A 17,203-nucleotide genomic window follows, 5' to 3' on the forward strand; every position below is an offset into this window, starting at 1 on the left:
TCTGCAGGACCAACCCCAGAATCCATTCACCCACTTCAGACACCTTGGTACCTTATACCCTCTTATAACTGTGCATGTGGGACAAAAGTATCTTAGTGATTGTCATCCTTGGTATTTCATCCTGCCATTCCCAATTTTCCCATTTGTGGCAATACCTTGTGTCCATGACTCTTGCTGCAATCGCCTCTAAGAGAAACATTCATTCCCTTTAGTAGTATAACATCCAAGAAATAAAAATCTTAAAAAAAATTGCTGAACAAATATCATGAAGACAAATAAAGGAGAATTGTTTTTCAGAAGGTAGGTATTATATGTGTGTGCAATTAATGAGTGCAAACTCAGATTTAGGAGTCTTCATTTTATTACCTATGCACTCAAATTCTGCACACTGGTCAGTTTTAAGTAGTCTGCTGGTTAACATTTATTGCCTCTAACGAGCAATAATATGGACTAGAAAGTTGTGATGACAAGTAGCAACAACTGGCACTCTCTCAACAATTCCACAATAAGAAAAGAGGGAAGTAAGATAATATCAGCCAGCTTCCTTCTGAAGAGGTTTGGTTAAGTCAGAATTCTTCGTTTCAGAAAATTACAAAGCAAAACTACTTCAGACTACTATTCTACCTAGCATGGGAGGAAGATAGTAGATATTTTTAATGTTCCTAAAATAATCACATCCTATTGTACCCAGCTCTAGTAAAAGGTAGACTGAAGTAAAACATTGCATTTTTTTTGCCTGCTGAATTGTGAGAAATGTTCCAGGACCCTTTGCTTCAGTTCATAACAACAGAAATAATCTGATGTGTTTGAGGGACCTATTCTGTACCCTGGCCATACTCTGAAACACAGGACTCAGGCAAGTCCAGGGCTTTGATTTGTCTTCAAAAATATTCCCATCAACTACTGACATGAAGGTGACTCCAAGAAGGGCTTGTGACTGCGCTTGCAATACACTTGACAAGTTTGGAGCCTAAATTTCAACTATGTACTCGGTTATTAACCCATGCAATTTCCTGTTTCCAATCTCTAAAAAGGAGGTGGAACCACTTACATATCTTTGAGGATTAAGATCTAATCCTGGAGGGGCTCTAGGCCAACAGCAATTTATACTATATTTTATTATAAAAACACTACTACAGCAATTTTGACTAGATAAAAGTACCATCAGGTCTTCCCAAGATTGGGATATATTGTTAAAATGTTTTTCTGGGGTGATAGTATTATCACAGAATCATAGAATAGTTCAGTTAAAAGGGACCTTAAAGACCGTCTCCTTCCAATGTCCTTGCCATAGGCAGGGATACCTTCCACTAGACCAGGTTGCTCCAAGCCCCATCATCATGCAAATCTTATAAGTTATTAATTATTTATAAAAATTGAGTATATTTAGCAAGCCTGAGTGAAAGCTGCTATAGCAGGCTAATTCATAAATCTATTTTGAGCCAAATTTCAGCAAAGCATTTGTAGCTTTTGTACATTCTTGGTTGATTAATTCTGAAAACTTGCATGTACACATATAATCTCCATTTTTGCATACACTTATACCTATCTGCAAAGTACAAGTGGCATAAGCGCTGTAGAATTTGCATACATCCAAACAGAAGACTCAGTTTTGCAGGAGAACTTTTAGAATCGTGACCCCTTCTAAGTTATACCAGCAAAATACAGAAAACTCGCTGTCACTTATGATGTAGAGCAAAATGGAAGTAGAGGTGATGAAAGCGCTTGCTTGTGAATGAGAGAACAATACATTCCCTGCAAAGAAAATATTTCTGCCTTTTTTTTTTTTTTAAATTTTCTTTCTTCTCTCACACTAACTGAATGTGGGTGGAAAACAGTAGAAAAAGAAAGGGTCATGTTTGCTCCTCAAAATTTGAAGACGGTGTTTTTTTCCTTTGCCACAGATGCTCCGTGCTCATCAGTTGCCGTGTACTTCTGAGAGAGAAAAGAGAGAGAGAAATTGCCAATAACATTGGTAACCTTAAGTGTAGGCATGCATAAAAATTTGCTGAAAATTGGGTTGTGGTACATGTTCTTATTTTAGATTTGCCCTTGTTAACGTCTTTTTAATAAACAGGTGCATACACTTCCCCAAGCTGTCACTGTTGTTTATCCAGTCTGCACACTTTATAAATCTACTAATGGAATAGACCCAATCATTTTAAGGATCTGTGCTTTAATAAGCTACAGTCTCAAAGTTTTCAGGCAAATACTTTCTGGCACTATAGTTCTGCTGGATACAATCTTCACAAGGTTTGCTTTTCAAGATGTAAAAAAAAAAAGTGACACAATTTCACTTCTAAGTTCAGCACAATGTAATAGAGAGTTTGGCACATGGTTGACATTAAGATTAGCAACAAAGTGGGCTGGATGGAGGGAAGGGAAAATAAAAGGTGTAAGAAAGGTGGAGCATCTCCAGAAATGGAGAGAGCTGATTTGTTCAGCCTGGAGAAGAGAAGGCTCCAAGGAAACCTTACAGCTCCTTCCAGTGCCTAAAGGAGCTCCAGGAGAGCTAGAGAGGGACTGGGGACAAGGGCCTGGAATGACAGAATAATGGGGAAGAGTTCTAAACTGAAAGAGGGTATGTTTAGATTGGATATTAGGAAGAAATTATTGCCTGTGCGGGTGGGGAGGCTCTAGCACAGGGTGGTCAGAGAAGCTGTGGTTGCCCCATCCCTAAAAGTGTCTAAGACCAGGCTGTATGGGGCTTGGAGCAACCTGGGATAGTGGAACGTTCCTGCCCATTACAGGAGGGGTTGGAACTGGATGGTCTTTAAAGTCCCTTCCAACCCAAGCCATTATATGATTCTGGATCCTGTTAAGGGAACCAAAACCTTACTCTGCATTGCAACTTTCAGTCTTAAGCAGCATAAACACCATTCATTGGATCCATGCCCTGGTTCTTTGAGTACAGAGATGCTCCAGCCCCTCAATCATGTTTGTATCTTCTGCTCACTCCAGCAGCACCATGTACTGAGGATCTCCAGCATTTAGGGAAACGAAAGCAGCAAAATCAACTCCCATTGTCTCACTGAAGTTACTTGGAACTGGATGATCTTTAAGATCCTTTCTGACCCAAACTGTTCCATGATTCTATGGTATGTAAACCCAATGTTACCTCTGTTGCTATATCAGAAGAGGAAAATTTCCAGCTATCATCAGCTTGGTTTGCAGTCAAGTCTATGGCCTACATGTGAGAAGTCAAATAACCCCACATTTACATGCAGCTCTTAAAGCGCTCTTTTAACCTAGAACTTCACATGACTTGATGTTGCATGGGTTCCACAGTGCCTCATTAGATGAGAAACCCTTGAGCAGTCTCTGTGCTGGTCTGAGTCACAGTGATCCACAAGTACTCCACTCACAGACTTCACTGCCAGCATTATTCCCTCTGGGAAAAAGGCAAAAAAAAGAAAAACATTTTACAGCAGTGAGCCTGGGTGCAGGACAGATCGAGTGATTTGCCATGAAAAAAGTTAGAAGGGCTCATTAGAGGCAAAGTTATTAGGCCAAGCAAACAGTTAATCCCTGTCACACAGAGGTAACAGAGTTGCCAGCCTTGAACTCTAAATTAAAGGCACTTTCTGAGCACCAGAGAAGTGACTCTTTTTTGCAGCTTCCTCAGTACCATCCATCTACCATAATGCTGTGGTGTTTTTCTTTCTTTAAATTCTGGGCTCCAACTAATTACTGGCAGGAAGTGCCTATTTTTATGCCATTAGTATGCAAATGAGTGAGAAGTAGAAAAATATTCTAAAGGAACTGTTACAATATCTGTCCACAGATTACTGGCCAATTAGAACATGGGATTAGGGCTGCAGGACCCCAAAAGAGTATGGCCAAAGACTTTCTGCTTGGGTGCCTCAAGTGTAGTTTCAATGGGAACTGTATATACATGGTCCTTTTCCTCAAAAAAAAGGGGGGAAAAAAAGTTCAGGCCTAAATTGCCTGCTTACAAATGAGCACTTCTACACTTGGAAAATAAATGCCTTCACTTCCTTGCCTCAATTTTTCTATCCATAAATTGGGGATAAAACATCCTGTCTGTCTGCGTTCCAGCACATGTCAGGGGCAAATTATTCAGCTGGACTGGAGGCCTCCTCATCTGTCACCCTGTCTGAAATACACAACCTTATAAAATTATTTATAATGTGCATGATAAATATTAAAAGATTTTCAGGTCTTACCACTTGTGCCTAGGTAAAACCTATGAAGAACTGTCTCCTTTGTGACGTTTTCACACTTCCACAGCTTTGCAGTGTCAGGAATTCAGAGGCATGGGACAGTGGAAAGCAACTTTACCAGGATTTTTGAACGTAAGAACTTGTGAAACTAAACACTGCATTATCCTAAGGGTATTTCTCATGCAAATCAGCCTTCACGTCACCCTTTCATAATCACTGACTAGCCAGAATAGGGAAAAAAAAATACATAATTCCTCAAGTTACTGGTGTTGGTGTTTCTCACAGCTGTACTCTTTGGAAATTCTGCTTTGTCACTCCATTAGGTGTTACTCATTTTGACTTCCTATTAAAAAAAAAAAAAAATTCTGTCTACATACCAGAGATAACCCCATGCTAGACTGAGCCAGTGTGACAACACATTTCTCCTCTGAAATAGTTTTGCTGGGAAGGTTTGTTAGTCAGCGTGGGCAAAAAGAGGGTTGATACACTTGCTTGTAACAATTGCACCTTCAAAGGAGGCAACAAGGTTGATCAGAGGGATGGAGCACCTCTCCAGTGACACACAGCTGAGTGATTTGGGATTGTCCAGCCCGGAAAAGAAAAGGCTTCAGGGTGGTTTCTTTGTGCCATTCCAATGTCTGAAGGGAACTTATAGGAAAAATGGGACAAGACCACCATGCTGTGACAGGATAAGGGGTTCAAACTCAAAAGAAAACAGGTTTATATCAGATATTAGGAAAAAAATCTTTATTGGAAAGGTGGTGAGGCACTGGAACAAGTTGCCCAGGGAAGTTGTGCCTGCCCCATCCCTAGAAGCGTTCAAGGCCAGGCTGGATGGTGCTTGGAGCAACCTGGTCTAGTAGAAGGTGTTCCCGGCCATAGCAGCACGTTGGAACAAAGAAGTCTTGAAGGTCCCTCCCAACCCAAACCATTTTAGGAATCTGTGATGATTCTAAGATAACACCTGCTCAGCCTCTCCCAGGAGCTGCAACACCTGAGAAGTCTTGAGTTACGGAGAGAACACACACCTCCTACTCACATCTAACTGGCAACAGCCCTGATTGTCACTCTTTTCCAAGCTGCTTCTCCCAGAAAACCATCTCCTTTCTAATTGTTTCTCTTTAGCCCACCTGGTGCACAACTCCTTGTTATTTATTCCTCCCACCCCTCCCCGCTCCCAAAACTCTTGCGAAGGGGCTCGTCGCTTTCCTCGCGCGGTTTGTTTCCCGGTCCATCGCTTCTCCCTGGGCTCCTGCCGCCCGTGCCCCGCTCCGGCAGCCGGGCTCTCCCCGGCGGAGCCCCCGGGGCCCGTCCCGCTGTCCCCGCGGGCAGGGAGGGTCCCCGGGCGGCGGGGCGGAAGGGGGGGCCGGCGCTGAGCTGAGGGAGGGGCCGGGACGCCGGCGCGTCGGTGCCGACGGTCTCCAGGAGGGAGTGAGGAGGAGGAGGAAGAGGAGGAGGAGGAGGTGAGCGCCCTCGGGGTGGGGTGAGAGCGGGGCCGCCCGCGCCAGCCGGGAGGGAGGGAAGGGGTCAGCGGGGCGGGCGCTCGGCTGCAGGACCGGCGGCGGAGAGGACTGCGGCGAGCCCCGCCGCGCTGGGCGGGGGGAGCCGGGAGGAACCGAGGGGAGCGGAGCAGCCGGCTCCGCCCGCCGCGGCTCCCGGCACCTGCGGCCCGCGGCTGGGCGGGGAGCCCGGCCCCGCCGTGCCCCGGAGCGCCGCGGGCGGGCAGGGGCCGCTCCCCGGAGCCGCAGGGCCGCCTCCCGCCGCTCTAACATGGCTGCCGGCGGGGCCGGGAGCGCGGGCAGCGGCCGCGGCTGCCCCGGCTCCTTCCCGGGGCGGGCGGGCCCTCGGCGGGCGGGCAGCGCGGCCTGGCCCGGCCTGGGCCCGCGGGGGCCCCGCGCCGCAGCCAGCGCCGGGCCCGGGCGGTCGCAGTGCCCGTGGGGAGGCTGCTCCGTGCAGACATTCTCTTCATTTGCCCTTTTGTTTTGGCACGCAAGGTGTGCAGGGCAGGGTCTGCTTTTTGTGAGCAGTTAAAGGGAGCGGCAGAATCTGAGCCCGGTTTGGTTCCAAGTAGCAAAATTAAAATGTTTATACGTATGAGCGGTTCTGCTGGTGAAGCTATCCGGAAAAATTGCACCCTTAGCTTTGGCATTCCATCAAGGTTTTTAGAAGGAGGAAAACAGAAACATTAAAAACACTACTTGTACGAAACGTGTGGATTTTAGGAAATCGGCTTTATTATTATAAGCTAAGTATGCCTTGGAACAGAACACTTTGCAGCAGAGGAGCTGCTTAAATATACTTTGTAAACACATCCCAACTTTAGGGAAGTGTGTTTGGGATGAATGGGACTTGGCAGGTCTGCACAAATCTTTTAACACATGACTGGAGTAGCAGACTAGAGGAAAGAAACCTTTAAAGGTGCAAAAGCATGTACTTTGCTTTTTTTAAGGAATATGGGAAACAGTTTGAGGCTTAATTTATGGTTCAGAGTTGAGCCCCATAGTCAGGTAAAGTCAAATAGCAGATTTCAGTGTGGGTTATAACAATGGCTTGGCATAATTCAGTAGAACTATTTATTGGATTCTATTAACCTGGTTAACCTTAAATCTTAACCATGACAGGGTTTTATGTAAAAAGCCTCTATACGAAGTACAATATTGAATTTTAATTGAGGCTTTTAAGGCCTCATATCAAGCGTATCCTTGCCTTGTCTTTTTTCCCCTTTCTTGAAAGTCCAGGTGTACTATAGTCAGTTTAAATGCTGTGAGTCCAGTTTGCACAAATCACTTAAGGGGAGATAGGATTTTAAATCAGTCCTGGTTTTTTTTTGAGTTTGTGTATATATAAGAAAGTGAAGGTTGTTCTCAATATTGTGTAAACACCTTGCTGTTTACAACTGTAGCAATACACAAGTATGTTTTGTAGTTGACTTGCTTACAAACTTTCTGGTCAATTTCCCCCTTTGATGAATGATAGTGACGGTGGAGCCCAGCACGAAAACTCTGCTCAGCTCAGGGTGTTGGTACTTTACAAACAGAGCTCTGAATTCCTCCCTCAGCTGATGAAATGCAGTTTGATGTCTGATACACCTGAATTTGAGTCTCCTGGGATGTGCCATGAGTTAAACACCTGTTAATTAACCCTTGTGGAACCCTTGCATCAGGATTGATACCAACTGCAACAGGTGCTGTTGCAAAAGTGGTGCCCGTAGCTTTCCAAGTGCCTGTGTTACAGCTGAAACCTGTCGCTTTTGCTGCTAAGTCACTCAGACTCCAGTGTAAAAATTATACAACTTCCTTAATGTTGTTTTAAAACCAGAGATATAGACATATTTTAAAGACCTAGCTGGCTGGAGGCCCATTTTAGAGTGGCCGGTAAAAGCAATAAACTATCCTCAAACATTTCTGCTCAATAAAATTTGAGAATATGAAAACAAAAAGTTCCTGGTTTAGCTTTTTATAAATGTTTTCTGCACTCTGTGACTGCAAAGTGCTTTGAGCCCATAGCTCAGAGCCACATGCCATGAGCATTTTAGGCCTCTGTCCCAATTTACAGCATTGGATTTCTTACTTTCTGTTTTGATCAAAGCAGAGAAGTTTTGTGTTCTCTGACCAATGTCCTGTACTGGTGGAAGTGTCTAAGCAGATGATTTTATCATAAAAACAGCACATGTTTAGTGTACTTTCCTTCACTCAGGGCTCCTGGAATCAGCTCCTTTTGCAAAACCTGAATGGTTGTTGGAAGCTGTGATAACACCAAGCACTTCCCGACATAGAGAGGGCAAGTAGTTCTGGCACCATTTGCTGTATTTCAATTCTTACTGTCTCTAAGCTGGAATATAACTACAGAAAAGAAAATAAATATCTATGCATCTTGTTGTTTGGCTTTACAAGATCAGAATATGTTTATCCAAACCAATCCCATATAGTCCAGCTTGGGAGAGCCATGGGGGTAAGGCATTTCTCCTGCAGCTGTTGAGCAAATACTTAATGTGGAATACTGTCTTGGATTAGCTGTTCCAATTGTCTTGTGCATAGAGTTGAGATGTTACCTGGTTAAAAAAAAAAAGGTAACTGCTGTTTCTGTAAAAGTTGGGTTAACAAATGTAACATACACAGTCCTTTGTGAAGAGAATTGTGTTCTGTTGTAGGGAAATACACTAAAAATTTCTAGTGGTATGATAGTTACTCTTGGTTATAGTAGTGGTAAGTGTTCAAGGTAGGCTGGATGAGGGCTTGGAGCAACCTGGTCTAGCAGAAGATATCTGTGCCCACGGCAGAGACTTGGAATAAAATGATCTTTGTTTCCTTCCAACCTGAGCTGTTTAATGATTCTATTTTATGATACCAGTATAAAGAACAGCATCCTAATGTTGATTGTTCCACTGCTTGAGACATGAGCTGTTTTGCAGTGGGAGTAGTAACAAAACCAAAGCAAATGGCTTGCTGAACACAATTTGTTGTGTAATGTGGAATTAGTTGTGTAATGTGCTATTATTTTTAATTTTAAAAAAATTGCAGAAGAGAAGAGCAAACTCTAAATAGAAACTCAATGCTGTTAGGAACTCATACAACAGGCATTTCAGAAAAGAAAAAAAGCTGGCTACCAATTTTTTTTTCCCCCATTTGAATGTGAGAAATGTTCTCTACCGAGTTTGTAAAGCAGGAGAATCACTTTAATCTTTGGTGGCAGAATTGTTAACAAGGAGCTGTGGAGAGCCAGCCTTGGGCTGCCCCCAGCCATCCGTAAGCGGAGCAGTTATCGGTGGGGAAGCGGGGCCTGAGTGCTGCAAGGACGCAGAACCCGGTGTGAATTTCACTTCTCCATGGATTTATATCAATGGGTGTCTCAAACGTGCACCTTAGCTGGCCATATTGCTGCATGTCAGATGTGAAAGTAAAAATAAACCTGTGAGGCGCCAGGCAGAGTAGGAAATGTAAATCTGAAAACCATGTCTCCATTCCATTATCCTAAATCCTGGAGCCCATCTATAGGAATTCATGGGAGCATATATATGTTTTATTTTTGATCGGCAGTGTTTCCTGTAGGCAAGAAATCAAAGATCTTTTCAAGTTATAAATGACCATAAGTAGGGAAGCCAGTATTTCAGATTGCTGGTATTTTGGGTATGAGTAGCTCTTTGATGTCCAAATGAGAACTGGAGGAATGTCTAAAATTAACAGTGAAGTATGTAACACTAATGATGAAATGCAGAAGTTGGAGGAAAACAAGCAAGGCCATGCACTAAGGGTGGTTTGTATTTTTTCCCCTGATTAATTATTTTTTTAGGGTCAAAGTAAAGAACACAAACATTTGTGATACATAAATCCCAAAGTAAGTAGATCTTGGATAAGCAACTTTGATTTAAATATTTGTGTGTGTATAGGTTTGCATATAATCAAATGTTCAAACTGTATTACATATGTAATTTGCTGAGTTGTTGGGAAAAAATGTTAGGGTGACCCAAAAAAGGGGAATTTAATTAGCTTTGCATCTGAAAACATCTGTATGTAACATCTGTATGTATTGTGGCTTTACAGCAGCATACCTGTGTGGCTTCACATGCTGTTTTCCAAGATTATTTTTGGGCAGTCAGTGCCTGTGCATCAGGTTGTCTGTGTTACTGATGCTCAGTGGTACAAGTATGAAATTGCCCTAAATACCGTGGGAATGCTTTCTTCTTGGAGGTGCAACAGTGGTTCTTAAGAAGATCACTTTGGCCATGCCTCTGGCAACTGAAAATGTGTGGTGGTCATGGTCTTGATGGATAAAACTCCATCCAGAGTGCAAGATTTCTTTCACAGTTGTTTTTAGAAGCTGTCATTGAGATAAAAACACACCCTTTGAGTTCACACCTAAGTAATTGGATGCAGATTTAATATGATGCAGTATTTTATTCCTTCCTGGGATGGGATCCATGTCCCATGTTGGGCATGACGCACCCTGGCAGGGTTCAGCAGCCAAGTGTGTTGGAATGAAGGCTGGAGACCTTGCTGTTGCCATGCCTTATTTTCCTCAAGAACTGAGAATCTTGGTTAATCCTCCTAAAGCTTAATAAAATACACATATTAGAAACAGACCTGTTGTAAAGCCATTGTATGGAAGAACTTGCAGAATATCGCAAACCTTTGTGTGTACATACAAAAGGAAATGGTTGGGAATGATTAAAACTCAAAATGGATGATTAGCCAGAGCAGTGGTGGTGTGGCTTAACTCTATTTCTAGACCACCTCTTAGAGAAATATCCCATTTTTTCCTGTTCTTTCCGATCAGTTTTGGGGTAGGGAAAAAAGCTAACCTCAGAGTTGTGTGTTAATAACCTTATTGTGGAACATGTGACTATATAAATCTTGATTCTCTTTTATTGGTGTTTATTTACCAGGTGACACCTTTGCAAGTAAAATAGAAATAAAGTCCCTGTTGCATTATGAAAATAAAGTGTCTTTATAAATATCTTGCCTAGTATATATAATTAAACAAGTAATTTCTCAGAAGCACCATAATTCCCATAATTTTAAAACAAAAATCTTAATTGAAGTACAGCTCCTCATTTTATTTGAGTTGTATTTCCTATGTATCTTTCTGCTTTAATATTTACTTTACATACAAATATGTCCAAAACCAAAAATTCAATAAGTAATTGAACATCTTTTGTATTCTGGTTCTTTTTAAGGTTTACACAAGGAATGTGTTGTGAAATGACTTTACTGTATAAGAAATCCATCAAGATCCTGTGAAATTGTGTTTTATGATTTCCCAGTTTAAAGTTTTCCCTGGCTGATTGCAGTTAAATACAGCAAAGTTCTGAGTTTTGTTTGGTCTGAGTTAAAGTTCTCCAAATAAACAATAACATCAGCCTGTTGACTTTACAGAATAATTTCTTGTCCTGATCTTGCTTTAAGAAAACTTTAATGAGAAATATACTCTTGTTGTTGTTAAGTCAGTTTTCTTCTTGTTGTGATTTAAATGTAAAGGCAAGATTTATGGAAATGACTGCAGGGTGGTGCTGGCCTAATTAGTCATTATTTCGGGCAAGGCATAAAAAATTGGTTGTTCTTGTGCCTAAAACTAATAGTGTATTTTGTATTTAATCTGTAGGTCTTTTGTAAAACAAATGGTTGTGCTAAAAACTGCAAAATACACACATTTAAAGTTTGTATGCTATTATTTTGCTTGCTGTTTTGGCATGTGACTTAAATTTTTCATTGATAGTTAAATTTATTATTATGTATATTTGAAATATATATATATCCCCTAAAAGCCAGGAATAATAGCAGCTGAGCTGGAATTTGCAGTAGAAATTTTGGAATTGAGTATGGCTTTTCTACTAGTGTCTATTCAAGGATTAAACACAAAGCACTGCAGTGCTTTATAAGAGTACTAATACCTATTACAAGTTTTTTTTTTTTTTTTTTTGCAAGGAGTTTAAGGATTATCCGTGTGATATGTTCACCATTGGGCTGAGGGGTGTCTTTCAGGGCTTTCTTTTTGTGGGCCTTGTTGAGATGAATTCCCAGTAATTGGTATTTCACCCAGAAGCGACCCAGGTGACTTAGGAATTCTAGCACCTTCAGCATGTGGAATGTCTGTCCTAATCAGGCTTAAGGGAGGGGGGCATTAGCCCAGTAATGATTGAAACCTGCCTTCTAAAGGAAAATATTCAGGAGGGCATGTGACACGAACACTCCTCTGTGCCTTTGCCCTCTCCTTGTCCAGCCACAGCTCTTGCACATCCTTAGTGGCAAGGGGATGTGGCTGAAGCAGAAAACTGCTCTGCTCCTCTCCATGAATGCATTTTGTGATTAAACTTTTAAAAGTCACAGCCTTCAACACACCACTGCAGTTTCATGGTAGTTCTGACATTATTTTACTATTCACGCTGTGAATTTCATTCTATAGTAAAATGAATATTATATTGGCCTTTTAAGTTGGTTGTCAGTGGAGAATAAAGAAGCTACACTTAAAGCATCTGTATGCAATCTTGGCAACAAGTAGGACCCTCTGGAAAGCTGTTACTGTTGGGGCAGAACTAATCATTCCATGTGAAATTATATAAGGAGAATTAGCTCTGACTCTACCTCATTTCCTTTCATACCGCTGTGAAAATAAGCTTAGGAACGTCAGACCTTCCCTCCTTATTTCTCTAAGTACTTTGTTAAATACTTCTTTTTATTAAGACTTATTTATTGGAGGTGCTAGAAAAGAAAATATAACTGTCTGTATTTCTAGGTACTAATGGGATGTGTATCCTTGCCCAGTTTGGCAGTTGTGATTTTCTTCCCAGGACTGGATTCCTGGGATCAGTTGTCGTTGCCTTCTCTGTACTTTGACTTTATTTCCCTGGCGGATCATTCTGAGTACTCCACATTTAAGGTAGCATGCTTCATCTGAGAGAAAATTGTCAATCACAGCCTGCCTGGGCTATTTAGAAAAGAGAGATATCAAAAGCCTGCTCGGAGCTCTAAGGAGCAGTCAGGTCACCTGCTGAGTTGCCTGGCAGGAGCCTAAACTCGTGCAGCCTTTAAGTTTAGGAAAGAAAATGGGGATCTCGGGAGGTCATCGCTCTGTGCTGAGGCCCTGCACTGGATGTGTGAGTGTGTAGTTCAGCGTCAGGCCAGAGAGAGATGTATGGACCCTGCCTGACATGTTCTTCTTACCGGCTCTTAAAAACAATCAGTGGAGATTTGTGTAACCCCTCCATAACCTGATCCCTTGTTTAACTATCCCTAGTGGTAGCATATTTCCTCTAATACTGTTCTATTTTTTTCCTAACCTGTTAAGCTTTTTTCTTTTTTTTTTTTTTTAATGCAGTGGATATTGCAGTAGTGTGGCATGATTCTTGTAGCTGCTGTTAACCTGTTATGAAGTTTGTCTCATCTTTACCTTTTTTTTTGTATTCACTGTTTAACTCTCCCAGATTGCCTAGGTTTTCTTTTGAGCCAGTTTCATACATCTGTATTGAAACCTGAGTGTAACGTACAACCTTAGGATCAGTGATGAACAGAATAAATCTTACCAACTTTTTCATATGATGCTCCTATCATTAATAAAATTGGATTTTTTTTTCAGTTTTGGTGTTCAGTATTAAAACCCCAGTTTCAGTTTTGCTATTAATCCCTTGGTCCCACTTTTCTCAATTCTAACTCTGTTTCTCAGAATGCTTGCAGCATTTCCCAGGTAACTACCAAATTTTGCAACTATATTGTACATCAAGTAATAAATGAAAACATTAAGTAATCCTGCACTAAAATGCAGGATTATTTATAAAAAGCCAATTATTATAGTCAGAGTCCTGCAACCTGTACTTTGTTGCAGACCCAGCCTTTGGAGCTGGAGCACAGAAAGGTTGTGTTGTGCTCTGATTCCCTCATTGTCTTTGGAGCCGTTGCTGGTCTTGGTTCTTTTTCTCTGTGTCTTTCATTGAACAATCTGAAATGGGACAAATCAAATCTGACATCTTGGAGCTATAGGTGTTTAGAGAGGGGATTTTTAATGAGTTGAGAAAAGCTTGGAAAATGTTTACGTGGATCTGCACCCATGGGCGACTCAGTTTCTTTGAGTGGTGTGTAAAACTCAACATTAATTATACTTGTGTCTGACCCACTGATGGTCATTCTTCATGGCTGCTAGATGAACACCTAAAAAAAACCCCAAAAACTTTGATCAATTAGATCTCAAGATTTGAAGTGTTATTTTGTGAAACATATAGACAAGGGAGAAGGAGAAGAAACACTTTGCTTCAAAACCTTTTCTTCCTTGCTACTTGCTTGGAATATAATCTGCAGATGTTTTTCTTTTATGGTTTTTTACTACACCTGATGTGATCAGAAACACTATTTTTTCCTCTGCCCTGGCATTTCCAAAACCAAAGCAACTAAGAGATGCTGACAGAGTCGGGAAGATAGAAGGACTGTGGCTTAGAGTTAAGGCAGATGTGCTTGCAACATCTTTGCCTAGGAAAGCTGCAGTCTGATCTGCCTTCTGTCTTCAGGATTTCTGGGATTCCAGAAGCAGAAGTGGTGCAGATAAGACATGTCCTCTGAGGCTTTGAAAGGCTTCTGCTCAGATTGTAAAGCTCTTCCTTATTAGGCCCACAGGAAACACATCTCCTCTAGCGCAGCCAAATTGGTATCATTGTTAAATACTTCTCCTTGGGCTCTCCAGTGGTAACTCTGCTCCTTGGTGGAGTTATTTGCGATGAAGAGCCTCTGTGGCTGCCTCTGTGTATTGACTAGCTGAGTACATTACTGGCATGTAACTGTGTGTGGTAATTTCTGACTTGGAAGCTGTGATGCCATCCAAAGAACAGCTTATAGAGGGTTTTCCACCTTTTTCCTTAAATTGTACTCTGTAGGCCTAAAATTTGGGACTAGTAACTTGAAATCTCCATTAGAACACAATCTAGTAACTAGGAAGAAAAACCCCAGAGCCTTGGCATCAGACAAATGAAAATTCATTTTCTTTAATGACTCTCCCCTTTGCCAACTGTGTTCTTGGAAAATGGGTCTTTGCATTTGGTTTGTTTTCAGTGCAACAACTGTATTGGTTTCTGGGTGGCGTAAAATTCCTCTTTGGGTTGTGAAGGAAGCCCTGCCCTTTCCCTCATCTCTGGGCAGCAATCATGGGGCTACTTCCTGACCTAGGGACTGTTCTTGTATTGGGGCTCCCCACCTGCTGTGCTTCTCCTCTGTTGCTGTGTCCTGCTCTGAAGGCTGTGCCAGGTGAGATGTGCTTGCTGTTCTTTCTCCTTTCAGGTGCACTCCTCTGGCCTGATGTGCATCTGGTGGGATGAGAGAAGCTGGAGGCCTTCCCCTGTTCCATCTGTATCTTTGAAAGGACTTAGCTCAATGCAGTGCACAGCAGGCAAAGCAGGTATGATCTGTGGGAGTTCAACAGCAAACACTTCAGAAAAGCAAAGATTCACTGCCCTAAGTTCACCAGTCTGTCCTGCAGAAGAAACAGTAAGTCATAAAAAAAGTAACTAGATGGAACATTAAGACAATATCCATGTGACCAAAGCAGGTGGTTTGCATAATTTCTTTAATGCGTAATTTTTTATGGTTTTGTCATCATAACAATATGTGACAAATGAATATGCTTTTCTTTTAGTGATGTTTAAAATTTGATTACCTGAATATTGATGATGTTCGGTGCTTAAAAATATTTGAAGAGTTTTGTACTTCACTGGGTTGTACATAGAGTAATTTTGGGAGTTGAACAGTATATTTCACTGCAGACAATCCTAAAATAAGTTCTTAATAGTCTGGATGTACTAATATTCATTTTTAGAGTTTACATTGTTAAATGTTAGTTATTAAATTCTGTTCTAGATGTAAACTCTATTCTGTTTTGTAGCATTAATTATGCAAGTTTGAAATTCTCAGTTTCATTTTAAGGTAGGGCTTTTTATTTGTATCTAGCTGTTGAAATAAATTACCAGTATGAGAAAACATTCTCCTAATAAACGAGGGATGCCTGGAGTTGGCTGCTAACTGAGACAATTTAATTCATCCATCATCAGGGATGATGTTTCTTAGCAACACAAAGTATTTTCACCCGGGGCGCTTTCACAAACTTTCACATTTTTCTTCAAATACAGCCTTGGTAGTGTTTTATATGACCTGAAGTTCGTCCATCTGTCCTGAAGCTCCCAATACTTTGCCATTCTCTCCAGTGATCAAATGATCCGATATATGGGGGTTTTTTTCAGCTTAATAATACTCAAGTTGACTAGAGAATCATTTCGTGTGTCAGATTTTCCAAAGGGTTCTGGGAAATTATTTGTTGCTCTGTATAGCAAAGCTAAAAGTTATTGAAAATGTGTTACAGTTTCATAATAAAACAGATCTGAAAATTATTGGCTGGAGAGCCAGCTAAATGCTTTCTGATAGCCATAGCCTCAAGGGGGATACTTGGATCATTTGTAATAAAGGGATATCTTTGATATCTTTTGGTGAATTGACTAGTATTCTGTTTAGATCATTATTTATGAAAAAAACTGGCTTTGTACGCAATGTTACATTATCAAATTTTTTGGGTGTAAGAATTGCCTTAATGCGTCGCCAGAGTTTTCCATGTTTATTCTTTTTGTGTGCTGCATGAAATCAGAAGAAGCTGTTGATCCATTAAGACTACCTTTACTTCTTGCTTTCCATTTTTACAACATGTGTGGGGATGATTTGATCAGTGTAATTACCACCTGGGGAGACTTGGCTTGCTCAAGAAACCCCTTCAGGTATGTAACAGGTGTTGTTCAGTATGGAGAGCACACATCTTCCAAGTGCAATGTGTTATTTTGCTTTGAGAAATAATATGTCTCGATTTTTTGGTAAACTGCTCAGCAAACTTCTGTTATGTGAAGAAGTGACTAAGCCTTTGCTTCTGTCTTGCTTTGAGAGGAAAAGTTTTTGTGGTTCTTCTTTGTCAGCAGTGTGTGGTGACAAGTGTTTGCTAAATGTTGTGATGAGGTAATTATTATTCAGCTTATTTCACAAAGAAGGTGTACAGAAACCATTTTAAATTGTGGGAAAAGAAGTTACAGAAACACTGGTTTGATTCTTTCTTGTAGGTAGAAATATGCAGTGTTGTAGCTCATGTCATCTTGGCTTTAATTTGCTGAGTTTTCATGTAAGCACACAAAGTCTTTGTACACATGTGCAAAAAAATTAATTGTATGTCCAAGCTGGGACATCTTGTTTGAAGTGATCTTATTGCAGTGTAGGTATTTCATGCCCTGGTGGTGTTGTCTAGCATCTTGCAAGATCTCCCTGAAGTCCTTTGAAGAATCACCTAAGTTGGAAGCTTTTTGTGTTATCCCACACTAAATGGTATCTGATAAAAAAGGGTGAGAAAATCTTTTGCTAGCCAAGCCTATAAGTCTCAAGTTTTTGAAAACAGCAGCAGTTGTTTGTCTTTGATGCTGCCTTACCTGTAAGTTGGAACTGTGGCACCTTGCAGAAAATTTAGGGTTCTGTTTGCTCCTGCAAGGCTTTGTTGCATCTTGTGGCAGACTATCTACA

General features: G+C 41.2%; 1 protein-coding gene across 1 annotated transcript in view; it reads left to right on the forward strand.

Moving 5' to 3' along the window:
• Positions 1 to 5,581: 5,581 nt before the first annotated feature.
• Positions 5,582 to 17,203, forward strand: part of GTDC1 (glycosyltransferase like domain containing 1) — a 170,621-nt gene continuing 158,999 nt past the window's right edge. The window contains exons 1-2 of the mRNA XM_084209205.1: positions 5,582 to 5,647; positions 14,939 to 15,056. The gene's annotated coding sequence lies outside the window, so the exon portion shown is untranslated. The remainder of the gene's footprint in view (positions 5,648 to 14,938; positions 15,057 to 17,203) is intronic.

The sequence above is a fragment of the Fringilla coelebs genome, assembly GCF_963513975.1.
Source record: "Fringilla coelebs genome assembly, chromosome: 7".
Lineage (NCBI taxonomy): Eukaryota > Metazoa > Chordata > Aves > Passeriformes > Fringillidae > Fringilla > Fringilla coelebs.